Here is a 14,883-nt window from a genome sequence, read left to right on the forward strand (position 1 = left end):
TTGCATGAAAAGCATGGGCAATTCTACCAAGTTAACTTTTTCCTAACGTAGTCAAAAGCCTTAACTAACTGAGCTCATCTGACCGAACCCGTAAGTCTCATAATCAGATCAGGAAAAAAGATTATACTTGGATCATAGAGACCAACGCTTTTTTCCTCATTGAGAGACACAACCGTTGATTCTTTTTCATAGAACAATTTTTGTCTGGAATTTACTTCATCTATCGAACTAAACAAAAATTGAGTCTCGATTTACGGATCCATCAGTCCAGCCTAACCCCATCCAGTCCCATGGGTTAGCCAACCGTCCAACCACTGTAGTGATAGGATCCAATTAGGAATTTGGTTAGGTTTTGTCCCGGGTACCAGGGAAAAGAGTTCCCAAGCCCCCCAACTGGATGTTCATGTAAACATAAAACTAGTCACACCACTTACACACCCAATATGAAATTACCTTTTTCTCAACATCAACTATCTTTAAAATAATCTTTTAATGAAACCATTGTGTCACTGATCACAATCCTCAAAATCTCTGGTTGAATCCTTCTTTCCAATCATTCCTTCATCGGTGTACTTATGGCATTATTGGCAACCAGAACGCTCACCACCTGTTCACAGGGGCCTTTTCGATAGTTCCTAGCTCATAGTAACCGGCAATATATTCACATAACAAAATGGAATCTCTGTGGAAGATCAGCAAGATCAACCAACAGATCCATATAAAAGAGTCATGGACTCATCCGTTGAGGACCACATTAGGAAAAAAGGGAGCTCATTTTGGGGCCCTGTAAGAAATTCACTATTTTTTGATTTATTTCTCTCCTAAAAGACCTCAAAAATAGTAAAATACGAAAACGTGGCTCAGAGCTATCAGTAAGGACTACCGAACTGTCAGTTCAGAAAGGAATAAGATAATCTTTTGTCTAATCTTTTGTCTAACTAACACGATTTTGCATTAAATATCTCCTTAGTTTTTTTTTGTTTCCCGAAGATTTCGCATCTCTTTTTGATGACGTGTGCAGGCCTCTCATAAAGAATGCATCACTAAACTTAATGATTGCATGGATACCGCCACACCTCCACGATTCATGTTACAAAAAGACTATGAGATTGACAAGCAAACTTTACAACCTTAGAAGCACAAAAAATGGCCGATACTAGTGAGTCACAATCTCAGAAGAAGCGATTACACCATCTTCACATCGACTTAGAAGAACAATATGCTCCTGCACAGAAAAGACGAAAGGATATGGTGTTGAATGCTCAACAACAACGGGAAAATATGAGAAGAGAAGGGCTTCAACATATTGACTTATGGTGCGATGGAAGCATATATCCAAAATGTCTAGTAAAAAACTCTATGCCTCCATTTATCAATCCAACCACACTACTGAGGTTTGTGGGCGATGGACAAAATGGACTTCTTGGTTATATTTCAGCGCAGTCTACATTTGCAGAAACATATAAAACGATGTACCTACAAGAAAAGGGAGCCAGGATGCTGTTGAAATTTGAGCAAAATGATGAGCTATGGTGGATCAAACACTAGAATCAACATAATTAACAAAGTGATTATTAAGATGTAATTAGTGAATAATTAGCACATAGATTAATGTAGGCATGGATACTCAAAAACCTTCAAATTCTCATTAGGGCTATGCCTCAATTTATAGTGTTTACATCAAGCATCTAATCCCATTGATTTCTCCATGATTCACTCCCAGAATATCTCCACCTTTTGCCTGATTCTCTCCACCTCTTCTCTTTTCCCTGAATATCTCCCAGAATATCTCCACACTCCTAAATTCCCTCATGCTATCCATTATTCTCTCCCAGTAGATTCTCCTAACCTTTTCACAGGTTCTTTCACAATTACATCTCCTCTTTTATAGCCTCTATCCAAGAGCTTGTTCCCACACACACCCTATTCACTTGTATTTTCAACACCTCCCCTCAAGTGAATAATCCTAGCACACCTGGACCCTGTATCAAGTTTCCCTCTTACTTGATAGCCCGCGACCAGTGCCTCAAGTCCCTAAACTCCATAGTCCTTGACACTCTCTCTCTCTCTATGTGTCCAAGGCTACTATAAGTGCCCGTGACCTTGACTAAAGTGCTCACACATACATCTACCACTTGGCCTACATCATCGGTGGCTCAGAGGTGGTTTTACTTTATTGGGGCAGGTTACATTGGGTTGTGGGTTCTCTCTCTCTCTCTCTCTCTCAGAAAAGATGATCCGACTCCACTTCTCTTGGAGCCTCCATGAAGTTTACCGATGTCGTTCCTTCTTCACTGGGTTTGCTGTAGCAGTCTCTCGCCATGTGTCCTGGCTTTCCACATTTGTGGCAAGTGAAGGTCCTCCCTCCTACTCTGCCTCTTCCTCGTCCTCGTCCTCGAGAGAATCCTCCTCGGGTGAAGAATGCTTTTTCCTCTCCTGCTATTGAGTCGAGCTCTTTCTTCTCTTTGCCTCTGCTCTCTTGCTCTAGTAGAGCTGCTTCTATCTCGTGTATCTTCAGTTCAGGTACATTCTTTAGTGTTGCTACAATGTTTTCATAATCTCCTTTGTCCACACTCTTCAAAAGTACAGCTAATGCTTCATCATCTTCTACCTTTTTGCCAATAGCTGCTGTGCTATTGCTTAATACTTTTATATTTGTTCAAGTGTGTGATTAAGGGTTCACTTTCCTTCATGTCCAATTTGTAGAATTGTATTAATAGATTTATCTTGGAATTTTTTGCTTGTGTACCAAATAATTTATTGAGTTCATCCCATGCATCTTTTGCCCACTGTATCCCTGTGATATGATGAATGATCTCATCATTTAAACTGAGTGCAATAAGTCCCAATGCTTTTTCATTCCTACTCTTCCACTCATTTTCTCCTCTCTCTGGGCATTCATCTCTCCCTTCAACTAATCCCCACAGATTTTTCCTCATCAGCAAATACATGGTTTTTGTCTGCCATGTATAAAACTGTTCCCCATTAAATTTGGCTATTTCCTGTGCTGAATTCATGGTGATGTGAAGGGGGTCTTACCTCTTGATCCAAATTCAAGATTCAAGGGCAGTGTCTACCCTTTTACAACTCAATCTGGTGTTTAATAGATGATTACAATAATTTTATCAGCATAAAATCACCAGAAATTACATTAAATTGAGGGTAACCAATTTGTACGGGATGGTTGGAGTATCAAACCAACTCCGATTTGAAATCTGAAGTTATAGGGATCTGTATTAGATACCTAATGGTTAATTTGAACCCTCAATTGCACCAAAGTACAGTGATTAGCACTGATTAATCAATGATTAGCAAATTAATGCTCTGGTTTGTGTGCAGAAAAAAGAGTATGCGGGGAGCTCAAATCTGGTGCCTTCCACTTCAAATGAGCTCAAATGCTTTCAAAGGCATCAATAGCAATGAGTCTAGTAGAGGATTAAGCCAAGAAACACAAGATTTGACCAAATAATGAAAGTTTAATCTCTGTTTTACCAAAGTCACCTGCAGATTTGATGAAGAGCTTGGATCTCACTGTAGACTTGATGAAATTGACTTCTGTCTTCACCAGCTTGTAGAGCATGCTTGATTACCCTTTGTGCTAAGAGGAATTAGAAACATTTGAACTGTGCTTGAAGAAATCTCCATTCTGCTTCAGAAAAACGGCGCCTGCAAAATTCATAAATTCAGCTGCTTCCGCCGGCGGTTTGCTGCGTGGAGTAGATGGGCTTGAAGCTAGGGATGTTAGCTATTATGTGCTAGAAGTTCTTGCCCTAATTTTGAGTGTGCTAGATGCTAGAGACCCTCCACTGGCTGGGGGTGAAGGGGAAGATGAAAAACTCACTAAAAACTGATTTTTTTGCTAATTACTTACTAATCTTGATTAATTCACTAATGGGCTCATAAATCTGGTTGATTCTAGGCATGGCTCTGATACCATGTTGAAATTTGAGCAAAATGATGAGCTATGGTGGATCAAACACTAGAATCAACATAATTAACAAAGTGATTAGCAAGTGATTAAGATGTAATTAGTGAATAATTAGCACATAGATTAATGTAGGCATGGATACTCAAAAACCAGCAAATTCTCATTAGGGCTATGCCTCAATTTATAGTGTTTACATCAAGCATCTAATCCCATTGATTTCTCCATTCACTCCCAGAATATCTCCACCTTTTGCCTGATTCTCTCCACCTCTTCTCTTTTCCCTGAATATCTCCCAGAATATCTCCACACTCCTAAATTCCCTCATGCTACCCATTATTCTCTCCCAGTAGATTCTCCTAACCTTTTCACAGGTTCTTTCACAATTACATCTCCTCTTTTACATCCTCTATCCAAGAGCTTGTTCCCACACACACCCTATTCACTTGTATTTTCAACAGATGCAAGAGATAGCCATTCGTGCAAAATTGGAGCAACAGTTGCAGAATGAAATTGAGGAGCATTCAAAGAGTAAAAAAGAGTTGACAAGAGCAAGAAGGAAGAGAACCGTGCTTAGAGACAGACAACAAAGCAAGAAGATTAAAAACATTGCAAATTTGAAGGCTGGGACTGGTGGATGCAAGCGAAGAATTCAGGAAGCAAGGCTAGTTTGAAATTTTTAATTTTTTATACTCAAAAAGGCTCTCAAATGACTATATCTATTTTGTCCATTAACGCAAAACAAGAATGGAGGTGTTGAATAATATAGGCATATTGTGTTGTTACTATATGAAACTATTGGAGCCTGCAAAAGAAAATATGGATCCCAACCTTCTTCCTGTTAAACAAATGAAAGGATTGCTTTCTTGTGGTGTAGCAAAAGGTTTGATTGAAGAAAAAAAATACAAAACAATCAAACGGAATGTTGTAAAGGACTTTATATCCAATAATCAAGTTGATGGCACTACAATCCAAGAGGCTCTTGATGTTAGTGGAGTTAGCAGGAAGGGATATAGTTCGATTTTCCATGCGATATCCTCAACTTTGAGAGATCAAAGGATTAAACGAGTTTTATTGCCAAATCCAGCAACCGTGTGGAGGATAAGAGGTCATTTGAATGAAAGTATAGATGAGTTTATTGGGCAATATATCCATATTGAAGAAATATTTTATGGTGGTAAAGGAACCACTGTGTATGACCCTTGGAACAATATATTTGTAGATCTACAACAACTTCAAAGAAGAATGGTCGAGTTTTATGGAATAACATTTGAGGAGTGCAAAGGCATTTTGAAATTTGTTATCAAACTGGATGAGTGTGAGGTTGTAAAGGAAAAGAAAATGGAAAGGATTACTATTACATTGATGAATGGAGCACTTGATACATCATTGACATTAGTAAAGGAGGCAACTCAAAGTCTCCTTGTCTTTATTGCAAAGAATCAGCTCAAGTAATGGATTCCAAATGGTGGAAGAGAGCACCTAATAGAGATAAAGTTGACCCTGACTTCAAGGCCATTCTTGACATTCCACTATGTAATGTTCACATATGCACATTGCATGCTCTATGTCGATGAGAAATTGGTATTTTTGTATATTGGATTTGCTTGGAAACTCCGTCCGAAAAAAATAGAAAGGATGCTCTTCAAGCATTGGAAAAAGTGTTATTCGATATAGGTCTGCATGGAGGTGATGTTCATATCACAAAGGATTTTAAAAAGTCTACCAATGGCAAGGAGGTACCAATCAAGCCCTCTATTGGTGGTGTTAAGGCAAGAAGATTCTTGTCTCGACCCAAACACAGTAGGTAAGCAAGTAAGGCAAGGTAGAACAGTTTCAAGGATTAATTATGGATTGTGGAAGCAAGTCCATAATGCCGTGAAAGATCATGAAGCAGATGGGGAAGCATGAAATGTAAAGGCAGAGGTGTGGAGGTCTCTTGATCAACTCTTCATGTTCTGTGACAATGTAACATGGACAAAGAGTGATTACAAGAACTTTGAAGAGGCAATTAAATATTTTGGGAAGTCAATGAAAGACGCGTGGACAGCCTGCAATATAACTCACTACATGGTAAAGTTCTGTCTTCTTCTTTTACTTAAGTGTGATCCTCTTTTTTCTTATAACTTACTATGCATTCTTATGTCTCTGTGAAAACAGCATATCATCTACAACCACCTTCCCTATTTTGTCAAAAAGTATGGATGCCCAGCAATTTGGTCTACCCAAGGCATGGAGAAGTCTCACTACATGGCACGTAATGCATTTTTTAGACACACACAACACTACGGAGGGAGTCAAAAGGCAAATAGTCTGAAGGAAGTCTTCCAATGGTTTTACCGAGGCATTCTACAGAGGCTGCATGCTAAAAGAAAAGTTGCTAGTTCCAAAGTCAAGCTTGCTTTTATTCTAGCCCAAAAGCAAAGACGTAGACAAACTTTGGACAATTCAATGGCAGCAGAGAGACATAGACAATGGAGGGATTCGAAGATATTTAGAAACCATAAATGGACAAGTAAACATGAATAGCAACTTGTAACTTATTGGTGTTATGTCCACATGTTTTCAAACTCAATCAATAGATTTTTATTTTGTGGAACAAGTGACTCTTGGTATTATGCCTATATGTTTTGAGACTCCATCAAAAGTATTTCTTTTGTGAAACATGTGATCTATATTAACAAGCATCAATACATCCATGAGCTACACACAAAAAATTCAATCAATACTACTTAATTATGCTAGACACACTATTGATCCTTACCAATAAGGTACTGAGTGTCAAACGCTTTTAGAAGCTACTGAGTGTGGGAAGACTCTAGTGAAGTGTCGTACGGTGATGGGACAAATACAAAAGGGTACTGATCGTCCGTACGGACAAGGAACTGATGAGGATCAAAGACTTTGTACAAATCAGTTCAACTTCAACATAATGTTTGTACTATATTTGATGACTAAATCCTATTACTCCCAGGGCCTGCCAATCGAAACTCTCTTTTTGATCTTGATTGGACTCTTTTTCTTCCTTGTTGGCTTGATGTTGACTGTCTGTTTATCAATGCTTGCCTCTGTTGCTTGTCTGGGAGGGGTATCCTTGTCTTCAGCTATCTCCACGTGTTCTTCTTCTTGGATTGTGTCGCCTGATGCAATCATGGGTGGCTCTCGAAACCTTATGAGCTTGTGTTTTCCATAGCCCTCTAGACATTTGGGCTCCTTAACACCACATGCTAATGCATAAGAAGTGTAAGACAAAAAGTAAGAGGCCCTAGAGGCCTGCTTATTCACATAATCCCCAAATATATCTATGGCAGACAACCTCTCTATTAAAATGATCTTTTCCTTTTGCCATGAAAGATCATGTCCACCTAAAACCCAAGACAAACATTTAAAGAAGTAAACAATGGCTTCTCCATTGTTGCTCAACTGCCTATGGTAAATCAAGATCTTAGCACTGCCTAGATCATGACTATAAGGAGCTAGGCTTGACATTTTGCCAAACCCAGCTGGCCTGCTTCCACTTGTTCCTCGGAGGAATGTGTCATCCTCAATTTGTAGCTGCCACATATCAAAAGATTGGAGTGAGACAATAATACACAACTACAAAACATTTAAACACAAGATAAAGTATTTGATTTGAAGTAACAAGATCATACCTTCTCATTTTCATCAGCAACAAGAAGTTCATCTTTCCAAAGATTTATTCCTCTCCCCTCCAGTGCAGCCTCTTCTTTAAGCTTTCCCTTGTATAGTGCTGAGAGATTCATAGCTTCCTGTGTGAGCTGGAAGGCAGCTTCATCTGGCTCTTGGAACTTTTCATCCTCTTTGAAACAAATAGTAAGGGCCTCTGCTGCAAGATCAAAAGTTGTTTCCAAAGCCAGTAGTAGTGAATGGTCATTCTCTATGCCAACCTCCTTGTCAAGCCTTGAAGCCTGGGCAATAAGGGAAATGGCATAGTCCTCCCTCAAATTGAACATACACTCTATATCATGGAGGAAAACATAATCTTTACCACCAATCAAGACACCTGGAAGCATGGGCACTGCATAGTTGCTGCTCTGAACATCAAAATCTTCAACTGGTTGTGTTGCCCTAAGAGTTTCAGTCCTCAGTTGAACAAGGTCAAGAGCAGCCACTTGCAGCCCCTCATCCTGGAGGTTGATATCTTCTTCCTGCTCTGTCATTTCTGTTGCCACAGGAACATCCTCTTTTTTCTCAACTACTACAGATGTGTCTTCTTATTCAGCCTCCTGCCCTTGCTCTTCTAGAGAGTGCTGATGGAAGACAATGTTTAAAAAGCCATCCTTTTCCCCAGCTTGTCACTTGGGGGTGGGTGGGAAGTGATTTTTTTTGGGAAACATATTTTTAAAAATAGTAATTTTATTTATTTTTAAAATTATTATTAATTTATAAAGAGAAATTTCCCTTCCCCACCTCCCAAGCTCACCACTTGAGTGGGGGGGGAGGAAATTTTTTAATTTAACAAAAAAAAAATCCTCTCCTCCAATTCCACAGTGTGAGCTCACCACTTGGGGGGTGGGGGAGGAGCAATTTTATTTTTTTGCCCCTCCCCCACCCCCAAAGTGGCTATTGGATGAGGGAGAAGATGCTTTGCACGCGCGCGCATGCGCACACACACACACACACACACACAGAGTCCACAACCGAGCTCTGCCATTTCTGTTGCCACAGGAATATCCTCTTTTTTCTCTGCTACTACAGATGTGTCTTCTTCTTCAGCCTCCTGCCCTTGCTCTTCTAGAGAGTGCTGATGGAAGACAATGTACATAAGGAATGCCATGGTTTCCTCAAGCACTCTACACTTTCTGGTGTGCAAGTTACAGTTGAATTTATATTCCTCAGGCAGGCTGTCAAATCTTCTATTCACATGGTACCTCAGCCTGTCAATGGAGACAATATGATTTATATGCACAAAAACCTTTTCACCTTCCATAATCCTTCCTGCCTCTGTCAGTTGTTTGAAGGTATCCCAATGGTCTGAAAGAAAATCTCTGTGATGCTCCAGTACAGAGCTCATAGTGAACTCCCTGTTGAAAATACTGTGGTATATGTGGAAGTTCCTCTGAGCCTTGCACTTGTGAAGAAAGTCAAATAGGAGCAAATCTAGAGATTTGTCCTCTTCTGGTTCCTTTTGTTTTGAAAGGGAAGACTCAGCTTTCTGCTCCAGTCTCTTGCTTTTGCCTGAACAAAAATTTATATATCATGAATTCTATATGCTGACATATGCAATTTGGAAATGTATAGGATATCACCAAACAACTCTCTTCATGAGCACACATGACTCACCTGGTGATTGCTGTGGTCTAAGTATAGTAGCAGAAAAGTCCAGCTTCCTCTTGAAAGGAGGGGCCTGAGAATCAACTGTTCCAAAGCAAAAACTTTTCTCATCATCAAGGAAGAAATCGCCAGGGCCAAAGAAAGCAAAACAATGAGGAAGAAGTGAAAACCAAAAGGGACACAGGAATTTGCAAGAAAACGCGATGTAGGGCCATTTGAAAAATGTCAAGTACTCTCCTCGCATTTTGTTGCAAATTCTCCATTTCTATTGATATCCATCTCCAATCAAATGCTAGGATCATCTCACAGTGTCCTGGACAGTAGATGATACTACGAAGAATTCCCTAGGGCCAAAGAGAGCAAAACAATGAGGAAGAAATAAAAACCAAAACTAATATAAGAATTTGTAGGAAAACACGATATAGGGCCATTTGAAAAATGTTAAGCACTCTCCTCGTATTTTGTTGCAAACTTCTAGGTCCTATTGATATCCATCTCCAATCAAATCCTAGGGTGCTGTACCAGATTCGTGGGCAGTAAGATTCAAGAATTCTATGGATGGAAGATATATATATCAAAAAACATTGAAAAGAATATAGATCTCTGACCTTTCTTTTCCTTTTCCATGCTGTTGGAGTTGCACTGGTGATTCTTCTGCTCTCTTCCAAACTTAAGCTGCAGCCTAGGTAACCTGGAGATCTGGCAGTGGTAGTAGTCTTCAGGCAGGTTGCAGTCTGGTGGATGGAGTGTGCTGGGTAGGAAGGGATCAGAGGGGGAAGGAAAAGGATGATGGGAGGGTGCTGGGAGGGATGAAAGACGGGGAGGGAAGAGTGTTTATGGATCTGATTATGAAATCATGATTGGCACAAGTTCTAAGGCAAAAAGTGCCATTCACACGTGCCAATTTTCAAACTCCAAGAGATCTGGGTCCCATCCACACGTGTGAAAAAACGACTCCATTCCATACGTGTGGTATTTATTAGCTGCTTTGTTTGTATTTTGCATTAATCTTTTTCCTCCTATTTAATCTCTCCTATCTAGGCCCTCCCCTCTCTTGCCTCTCTACCTCCCTACTCTGCACCATCAGCATCCTGACCAGCAACAAAGGTTCATCCCCAGCACAGGGTACTCATCACCAGCACAGCACACCTACAGATAGCTTCCAGGTCAGTAAGACTCTCTATATCCTTTTCTTCTTGTTTAATAGTATATGAGGATAAGGTACTGAGTGATGTGATGTAGCTTAGATATTAAGATAAATATTATATGCATTCCTTAGCTTTTTCCATTGCAACCACAAGCAGGAAGACTTTTGAATTGGGCTGGTTGAGTGAGAGATTGATCACTTCTTGCCTTCCATAGACTCAATCCATCTTGCACCAAGTTGCAAACACAGTGAAATGACTGAAGGCATGTTCCAGTATGCTGCCTCATGAATTTGCAGGAAAATGCGAGGAGAAGGCTTTAGGAATTTCAAACAGACCAAATCGCATTTTGTTGCAAATATAAAATTGTTGCTTCATCCACCCCTATCATTGTGATTTTGTGTCTTTCTAAGCTATCCAAGGCTGTACACTCCTTGCATAAACTCAATCCATATTATTTTTAGTTGTAAAGACAGAGAAATCACTGTAGGAATGTAATAGCATGTTACTTCAAGTATTTGCAGGAAAACGCAAGAGTGAGCTGTTAGAAATTTCAAACTGCCAAAATCGCATTTTGTTACAAATTTATAAATGTTGCTTCATCCACCCCTGTCATTGCCTTCTTGTATCATTCCATGTTCTCCATGGCTGTAATCTCTTTCCATTGCTTTGTATGCAGCTTGTCAGAGTGATGGCAAGAACTAAGTCAACTACAAGGAGGGCTGGCAAGGGACCAGGGCTTGCAGCAGCAGCAGCAGCAGCTGGGGCAGCTAGTGTGCCTCCAAAGGGAAGAGTTACACATGGCAGGAAGGGGAAGCCAATGAGCCTGCTCCAGCAAAAGGCCAAGAGATTGAAACATGGTGCAGGTGTGCTAAAGGAGATCAAGAAGCAACAGAAAGCTATAGGCTTTGTAATCCCCAAGGCACCTTTTCAGAGACTAGTGATGAGAGACATATGTGATAGTTGGCACCTTCGTTTCAAGTGGAACACGACTGCCATTCTTTCCTTACAGGAAATGGCAGAGGATTACTTGGAGAAATATTTTGAAGATACAATGCTGGTAGCAGCCCATGCTCACAGGGTAACTCTGATGGCCAAATACTTCAACACTTTGTCCAGAGTGAGATGGAGGTATGACAAGCTGGTCCATCCTGTGGAATGGCAGGACATCAAAATGAGAGACATATTATTAATTCCATCTACAAGAAAGTTGAAGGTAGATGAGGTTAAGGTTGTTGAAGTAACCCACTCAATGAGCACCAGAGAGAAAGCTGCTTATGAAGAGTCACTGAAGCAGCAAATAAAAGAATCCAAATCTGTTATAGATGTGGAGACTGTACAGATGGAGCTGCAGATACAGAGAAGGTTGCAGGAGCTGGGCCCTAACATAGTTGTCCATATTGAGGATGAAACTTCAGTGAATAATTTTGACTTGACAAAACCATGCTTGGCAGCATTGGCTCATAAGAATGAGTATTGCTCAGATACTATCATTCTTGCAATGCTCTAGTAAGTGTCTTTTATTTTATATTTGTTTGCAAAACAATCCTTCTTGTACCTCCTTTACACCCTACCCTAATTATTGTTTGGTCCAATGCAGCATGATGAGAAGCTGGCTTAACCACGCTGTACAGCATACAGTTCATATTATTGATCCTGCCATTTCCTTCAAGTTAAGAGATCCAAAAAAAAATCTTTTATGCATATGTTTATGCATACAAATCATTTATGATGAAAATCACTCTTTTAATATAAAATAATTTCTTTTATGCATCCATTTATGCATAAAATCATTTGTGATGAATATAACACTTTTATAATCAAATTAACAATTTCAATATGCTTCCTTCTATGCATAGAATTTAATTCTAAAGAAAGTAATACTTTTTTAATAAAATATTTAAGTAAAACTTATTTTACACAATTTTAGAAAATTTTGCCATAACCTCCTTTGTATGGCTGACCATTTTTTAATTTTTACTCTCTAAAATTAATTAGAATTTCACCAAGAGTATTTAAATCATTCTAATGTAAATATTTTCTACGTCTTTAAGAGAAACATTATGAAAAACTTGATTTTATCCATTAATCATTCATCTAGGATAAAGAATGGTTAGATTTACTAAAGAAGAGAGGGGAATGCTTTTTTTCAATGTGGCATAACATCATATTCATTTTAGAGAAGACAAAAATCATAAAAACCATAAAATGAATAGAAAAGAGAAGAATCTCCAACTTACAAAGGAATTTGAGAGCTTTCCTTTGGCTTGATGGTTTGAGAGATCTACTCTTGTTTGAAACAAGAGTGGCCACCAATCTTTAGAAGAGGGAAGGTCAAAAACTAATGAATTATGAGTAAATTCACAGTTTTTGGCTCTTGGGAGGAGCAGGGTAATAGTGCAAAAACACTATTAAGCTTCAATAAAGGAAGAGGCTTCTATTTATAGAAAAAAGTGAGCCTCTAACCAAGCAAACTGATTCTAGAATTTTTCGGATCAGTTTGGTCAATTTTTGACCATTTTTAGGTCAGTTTAGCTCACTTTTTGGATCTAGTTGAAACAGAAGAGAGGAGAGATAAAAATATCTCATTATTTGGGAGTTCAAAACTCTCCCATACATGTGAAATAGGCGCCTCCTTCATGAGGGGAATTTCTCCATACTGAGGTGTCAAAAATGCATCATTTCTTCTAAATATCTCTCTTTTTTAACTATTAACCTTGTCCTTAGTCAACTCTTCATCTTATGTGAGTATTTACTCATTTTTGGGAGGATTTTCTTTATTTCTTCCATTTATCTCCTCCCTACATTTGGATGAATCTTATTGGTCCATAAGAACCTTAATTTAAAATTTCAAAAAAATCTTGACCCCTAGGATAAGGCCTCTTGAACAGATTATACTTGATTTCTAATGCACCTTCTGAAAATCTTTTTGAACTTCTGTTTCGGGGGAACTTATTTAAATACAAAGAGATATTTTTCCATCCAAAAATATTTAAAATCTGAATAATCTCTCTCTAGAAGATTTTCTCTCTCTAGGCCAAAACAGGTATAAACAAGATCTTTTATATTTTTGAAGAGGGATTTGACTACAAGGGAAGATAGTGGACATCCTAAAAGGATGGGGAGGAATCTTACATCCATCAACTCTGGTATGAATGGCAAAATGTAGAGTGCTTAAGTGGAAAGCTAAATGTTTTACATGCAGAGATAGGTGCCTTGATCTATGAACAACAAGAGTGCAAACGAATTGGCATCTCAAAATAGTTTACTTTTATAATTCCACATATGTTGTGGAGAGACATAGTTTGGAGTACATTCCACTACCATCATTTTCCAGCCCCAGGAATGGTATAATCCTAGCTTAGACATGTCAGAAGCATGTAGGGTAAAGATAAAAATTGATGTTCATGCTGCCATGAAACCCTAGATATGTGCATCTAAGTTGGTTTGTTCCAATTAGTTTGTTTGCACATTTGTTTGGATCCTGTGAAGTAGTAAAGAAAACTAAGATTATGTATCAATGCAAGTGTCCATCTGAGGATTTGATGACTCAGTTACTAAGTGAGTCATGGCATCTCAAGACAACTCACCACACGATGATATTATTGAGTGCAGAATCACTGTGTCAGATGTTACCTTTAGGTAACATCTGACACTGTGTTAGATGTTACCTTTAGGTAAGATTACACTGCTGTTGATTGTTTATAGTTTTTATTCATAAGTACTTCATTGCAAGACACCGATCATTGATTGTTGTTTTTATATTTTTTATGACAAATACTTCAATGCAAGACAAACTTTGTGCATTCGCTTCAAGTATAGGAGGTGGCGACTTCTACGAGGGAAGTGGCTCAGCTTGGACCAAGACATGCGAGATGGCACGCATTCAGTACTCATCATTGATGTGAATATTCTTTGGGGGTCATGACCCTTTTAGCGTTAATGTAGAAAGTCATTGGTCCCTTAGTTTTCTGAGGTTGGAAATCCAACTCATGTCCAATGATTCCCCTTGTAATTTTTATTTCAAGGTGGATGGTAGGAAGGTTGGGAGTCGAAGTGAACATTACAAAACATGCAAGCAGTGTGTTGCTCCACACATCTTTGAAATTGTAGAGTCCATGTTAATATGTAACAAAATAAAGATAAGTATAAGTAAATACAATTGTAAATATAAGTATAAATATATATTTATGTATAAAAAATAATATAATTAATTATCCTAGAAATATAAATATTATTTATGATTCTTTTTAGAACCACAATTGTCAAGTTGCAACAACGTCCTTGGCAATCTCTTGAAAAATGTCCTTGAATTTGATGGCATTAAACTTGAGGCATTAACATTGCCCCTATCCTGCACATGTGTGTTAGTATGAAAGACTGACTACATATGTGAAGAACAATTTCCCTCTGTATCCACATTTGTTTCTACATGTGTCTCTGCATCTGCATCCTCAATGCTCTGCTTGCAATATGCGTTTCTCTCCTTTAGGACTTCCATATGAAAGACTAACTGCA

This window comes from Cibotium barometz, chromosome 28 (assembly GCF_041138505.1).
Source record: "Cibotium barometz isolate CiBa-2024 chromosome 28, ASM4113850v1, whole genome shotgun sequence".
Lineage (NCBI taxonomy): Eukaryota > Viridiplantae > Streptophyta > Polypodiopsida > Cyatheales > Cibotiaceae > Cibotium > Cibotium barometz.